The sequence below is a fragment of the Aquarana catesbeiana genome, linkage group LG10 (assembly GCF_042186555.1).
Source record: "Aquarana catesbeiana isolate 2022-GZ linkage group LG10, ASM4218655v1, whole genome shotgun sequence".
Taxonomy (NCBI): Eukaryota; Metazoa; Chordata; class Amphibia; order Anura; family Ranidae; genus Aquarana; species Aquarana catesbeiana.
This window is the reverse complement of record NC_133333.1, coordinates 262524869-262531030: the sequence shown is the minus strand read 5'-3', so window position 1 is coordinate 262531030 and position 6162 is coordinate 262524869.

Sequence of the window (6162 nt, the reverse complement as noted above, 5' to 3'; positions counted from 1 at the left end):
TCGGGAGTATGTAATGTACGCCCCGTTCTACAGAGCGCGGGGCTCGGGAGTATGTAATGTACGCCCCGTTCTACAGAGCGCGGGGCTCGGGAGTATGTAATGTACACCCCGTTCTACAGAGCGCGGGGCTCGGGAATATGCAGAGTATGTCACCCTATCGTACAGAGCGCGGGGCTCGGGAATATGCAGCGTATGTCACCCTATCGTACAGAGCGCGGGGCTCCGGAGTATGTAATGTACGCCCCGTTCTACAGAGCGCAGGGCTCGGGAATGTGACGGGATGTATGTGATGGATTCCCCGTCCTATGGAGCACAGCAGTCCAGCAAACATTAGTTGTTAGGACAGTAAGTGGTATGTAACATACCAGCTGCTGGGAGTATATAATGTACAAACTCCTGACCTCTGCACCCTGTATACTGTGCTATACATTTCACACTCTTCACCACTGAAATCTGTGTGTTGTCCCCCATAAATCTCCCTCAAGTAACCCTCCAAACTTACCACCTATTGTTCACCCGCCACCTCCAGCTCTCACCTCGGCACCCCCCATACAGAGCAGTGCTGAACACGTGGTGGGGGTACAGGTGTCCTGGGTGCCTGACACTAGTGATGCCTCTGGCTAAAAATACGGGGAAGCAACAATGATCCCTACCATCAATGTACTAAGATTGCACCAATCAGGGAATGTATGACACACAATACTGATGGTTGATTGGGTGGGTGGCCATGGGGGGAAGGGGCAACTCCATATAAATGGCCATGGGGGAAATGACATATTGGGGTCTCCATATAAATGGCAATGGAGGGAAGGGTCAACTCAATATAAATGGCCAAGGCAATGAAATCAGATGTCCAACAAGCCCATATAGATGTGGTCATGTTGGCCATGGGAAGCGGACTTTATATTAATGGCCATAGGGGGAGGGGACAACTCCATATAAACAGCCATGGTAATGAAATGAGATGTCATAGCAGCCCATCTAGATGTGGTGGTCAGGTGAAGACCATATGGTGCAGTCGGAGTATTTTGTTCAATGTGAAAACAAAGTCTCCTCCCCTAACTTCCTCTTCTCAGTCTCGTGGACCAACCGTTGGACAGATACCACATAATCTACCAAGAGTGTTTATTTTGCCCAAAACTTTTCACCTGACCTTATTGCACTCGAATGTAGAGGAAATGTGACAGTGAAGTTCATTAAAGGATAACTCCGGTTAAAAAAAAATATATATATATATAATTCCTTTACAATCATATTGTGATTGATTGGAAAGGACGTATTTAATAACAATCTGCAGCCCCTTTAATTTTCTGTAAAATTCAATGCAATATGGCAGCCTGGAGGTGTACACAATTGGTATATAGACTCCCCCCCCAGATATGTCATTTCCTGCTTGTGTGATTGGCTCACTGATTTTTCCCAGAAGGTACAAGTCGGATTTTAGGCTTCCTCTGCAATGTGAATTTCAGTGTTGATGAGATTCTCCCCAAGGGTTAAATACTTCTAAAGGGATTCAGACTCTGCAGCTTACCCCAGCAGAACACTGATTGTGTATCGGGTGATTAGAATTAACCCGACCCTCCCATTCAGAATTACTCAGCACAGGACATGGGGAAACAAACAGATATTTCTTCAGAGTAACAAAAGGTCGGAATCTGCTACAAAGTTTGTTACAATCCCCGCAATGTACAGAGATCACCCAGAGGGGGAGGGGTTTATATTTAAACAAAAGGGGAGTTACTCTTGAGGTCATTGAATCTTCCGGCTCCCATGGCGCGATGCGTCCATTACCTGCATGGCTTCTGATTAAAGATCTTCCTCATTCCCACAGCAGAAAGTTGGCAATTGCAACATAATGTCCTAAAGTCATTTATATTCCATTTGTATCTTATTTCTGATTACAGATCCAACAATGTAACATTAAAACTTTGAGATTTTGGATAGTTTGTATGTTAAATGTCAAGCTAAGGGCAATCGATTATTCATTGGATAGTCAAGCAATGGGGAAGGTATGTGGCACGCATGCCAAGAGATCAGCTCTGGCCGGAGAAGCAACAGGACATGAGAAATGAGAAGACAGACGGCTGAGCCGGACCAGCTGTCACAACACAGGTAGGTGGCCAGAGATGGGCACATACCTACCTGAGAATAATAAATAGGGAGATATCAGCCTGGCAAACACAGGAGTTCTACCAACCGAACCACACACATTAATGACCCACCAGCCAGGGGGGCCGGATATTGTCAGCAAAACGCTCGTCATATGCAGAATGCCGATCCTGGTGATGGATTGTCCATGTCATTGTAGAACTTCAGGGAAAGGTGAGGATCAGGATCTCAATATGTCTGACATAATGAAGGCTACATCCAGATCCTATGTAAATCATTTACCTGCAAGCTTCCTCCATGAGCACCCTCCCCCCCCCCCCAAATCATGATGGTCTTCACCCATATGAGGGATGGCTACATGAAGAAATGGCCACTAAATATAAGTCTCCTAAAGTTGGCCATACACTGATCCCACCATCCACCAACAGTACAGATGGACAAACTCCCCCGCTGGATTATCGTATGATGACGGCCATCACTGGCAGCTGTCACAACACCTAAACAGTGGCTGCATCTGAATTCTCTGATGGGTTCCTTTGATTTTTCAATGGAAATACGTCAGGCGGGAGGGGGCCACCTACTGAGTGAATCTGATGAAATTTGCTCCATGTATGGCCAGCTTTAGTCCTCTCTGTGTCCTCAGCCGTCTACCTAGACAACGAGTTCACACCCCCCAGCTCACCTCAACCCCCCAAAACACTCCTCATCCAGAATGCCACACTTATCAATTGTTCAGACCTGAGCGAAGTGTCGATTGAAGCTTGTAGGCCGAAAAAGTACATGAGCTTCTTCTGAGCTACAATCTACCAGAGTTTCTGTCTCCAATAGACTTCAATGGGAGCGCCTGAAAAACGCACAAAAAAACCCACAAACACATATAGCGCATTTTTTCCCCTAGTAAAGTGGCGGTGCGTTTAGCTTGCCTGTCACTGGATGTATCAGTTCCTACTATAGAATGGTGAGGGGAGAGTTGTAATTAGGTGTTAGCTCCCCTTTTAGAGTAAACCCTCCTTTAATGATGTCATGGGTGTAGTCAGTGCCCATATAAATGCCATTGTGGGAGGGGCCCAGTTAGATGGGGCATGGGAGTGAGATACCCCAGAGCCATTAAGATGTATTCTCCTGCAGAGCTGATATAAAAGGCCCTTTGCGGGGCTGACGTCCTCGGCCAGGTGGCACAGAAGATGGGAGGAATTGCTGTAGTTGCCCCGTCTCCTCTGACTTTCTTCTGCGGGTCCTGCAGTGAGGTGTATAAGGCCTCAGAGTCCTAGAGATGGAAGCCTGGGAGTGAGTGTGCCATCTGGGAGGATGCCCGGCTGGGCAGAGCTATAGAAGGGACATTAGGAAGAGACTGGTATACCCTCCCATTAAGGGCGCACGGACACCACCCCCTCTGTCATGCCATCCCCCACATGACAAATGAATATATTATTACATTGCATGAATCTATGGCTGCTGCAGCCACCCCCTATTCAGGTGTCCGGCCCCTTTTAGGACGCCGGGCGCCTGAATTACAGCTGCGGGGGCGGGGGTGTTTTTTGAAGCACCTGATTAGAGTCATAGGCTCTAATAGGCTTCAAAAAAAGGTGAACCCGGAGCGCAGAGCATTGCACTCGCAGTCCACCCAGGGGTGTTAGAAATGTACATTAATATTTGCTTTTCTAACACTAAACCGCCTCTAAGCCAATCAGGATGCACGGGTCTAATAGACCTGATTGGCTGAAGGCACAGGCAAACCCATTGGCCAGCTAGCAGAAGCGAAGAAGAGACACACGGAGGACACAGGAGCCATCGCCTGACCCGCGATAACCGTCCCACAGCTCACTGCCGTCACCCGCTGCCTGACCCGCTACCAAGATGGGGTAAGTGCCGGTCAGACAGCAAGTGGGTGGGCGGGCACAGTGGCTGCATTTGATGGGGCACAGTGGCTGTATACGATGGGCACAGAGGCTACATATGATGGTCACAGAGGCTGCATATGATGGGCACAGAGGCTGCATATGATGGGTACAGAGGCTACATATGATGGTCACAGAGGCTGCATATGATGGTCACAGAGGCTGCATATGATGGGGCACAATTGCTGCATTTGATGGGGCACAGTGGCTGTATATGGTGGACACAGTGGCTGTATACCATGGGCACAGAGGCTGCATATGACGGGCACAGAGGCTGCATATGATGGTCACAGTGGCTGCATATGATGGGCACAGAGGCTGCATATGATGGGGCACAGTGGCTGCATAAGATGAGCACAGAGGCTACATATGATGGGGCACAGAGGCTGCATATGATGGGGCACAGAGGCTGCATATGATGGGGCACAGTGGCTGTATATGGTGGACACAGTGGCTGTATACGATGGGCCCAGAGGCTGCATATGAGGGGCACAGAGGCTGCATATGATGGGCACAGAGGCTGCATATGATGGGTACAGAGGCTGCATATGATGGGCACAGAGGCTACATATGATGGGCACAAGTGGCTGCATATGATGGGCACAGTGGCTGCATATGATGGGTACAAGTGGCTGCATTTGATGGGCACAGTGGCTGCATATGATGGGCACAGTGGCTGCATATGATGGGGCACAGAGGCTGCATATGATGGTCACAGAGGCTGCATATGATGGTCACAGAGGCTGCATATGATGGGCACAGAGGCTGCATATGATGGGCATAGTGGCTGCATATGATGGGGCACAGAGGCTGCATATGATGGTCACAGAGGCTGCATATGATGGGCACAGTGGCTGCATATGATGGGGCACAGTGGCTGCATATGATGGGCACAGAGGCTGCATATGATGGGCACAGAGGCTGCATATGATGGGCACAGTGGTTGCATATGATGGGGCACAGCGGCTGCAATTGATGTTTTTGTTTCAGTATTTTTCAGTTTGTTTGCACCCCCCTAAAATTTTGAGCACCAGTCACCACTGCTCCTGACCTTCAGCTGCGGGTCCTGTGACTCGGTAAAAGAAGCTTAATGCTGTGGACTATACATGAGGGAAGTGGTCCTGACTGTGTGGTGCTCCCGAGTAGAGGAATGGAGGGACGATGGTTTAAAAAGTTGTGTTTTTGTGCTCTGTGCCGAAGATTCTGCTAGAATGACAATGTGATGTATCATGGAAGATTTCCAGTAAAATGCAGAAAATGCATTTGTGTGTGGACATTCTTTTATTCCCAAACATTCAAACCTCAGGCCATTGATTTCATGGTGGGCCAGAGCATGACACAAGATGGCAGAAGGTTAATCCAACAACAGGTGGGCAGCTGTCCTATCCAAGAATAAGTTTGGCACCAACACCTGTCCAATCCTAGTCCCCCCTACAAACTAGCTTCCCATAATTTAAAAAAACACCCAAGCATCAAGCGTCTACAAAACCGCTCAAAAAATAAGCCTGCAACAAGCAAGGATGCTCAGCTGTGTGAATGCAGCCTTCATGGGTTACAGATTTTCTGTGACAACCTTCCTGGTCTGAGTGCCATCCACTTCACAGGAAGGCTCATCCTCAGGCTGATCTTTAGGTTCTTCTCATGCAGTGGCTGGCTGGAGGAAAGACAAAGGGAACCCAAGCAAAGACCTCATGCAGGAACATAGGAAATGGTGAAGATTACTACCTTTGTAAAAGTAACCATCCTTCAATACATTCTATTCTAACCTAGTCTACATCAGGGCTACCTTGGTTTTACATTGCTCTTTTCTGAGGGCAAGTCCAACTTCAAGACCACCATCCCACTTCATGACTCTTCCTTGAAGAATTTTTCTTGAGCACCTTCTAGGGACAACGTACAGCTCCCACCGGGTCCACCGACCCCCTCAGTTGCTTTATACTTCCACTCAGGACCCAATGCTGGACGGCGCATCCATGGTGGAAAGCCTTCACCCTGTGAGGAATGGCTTATTATGTGCTGTGTGTGACATCAGCTGAGTTACTCACCTCCTGCACGATCCTTCATAACTCAAAGTCATAAAAATCCAACAAGGTATGATCTTCTCATAGTGACTGGGGCAGGGGGTGGAGTTTTGAACCCAGCAAAAAGATCCCTT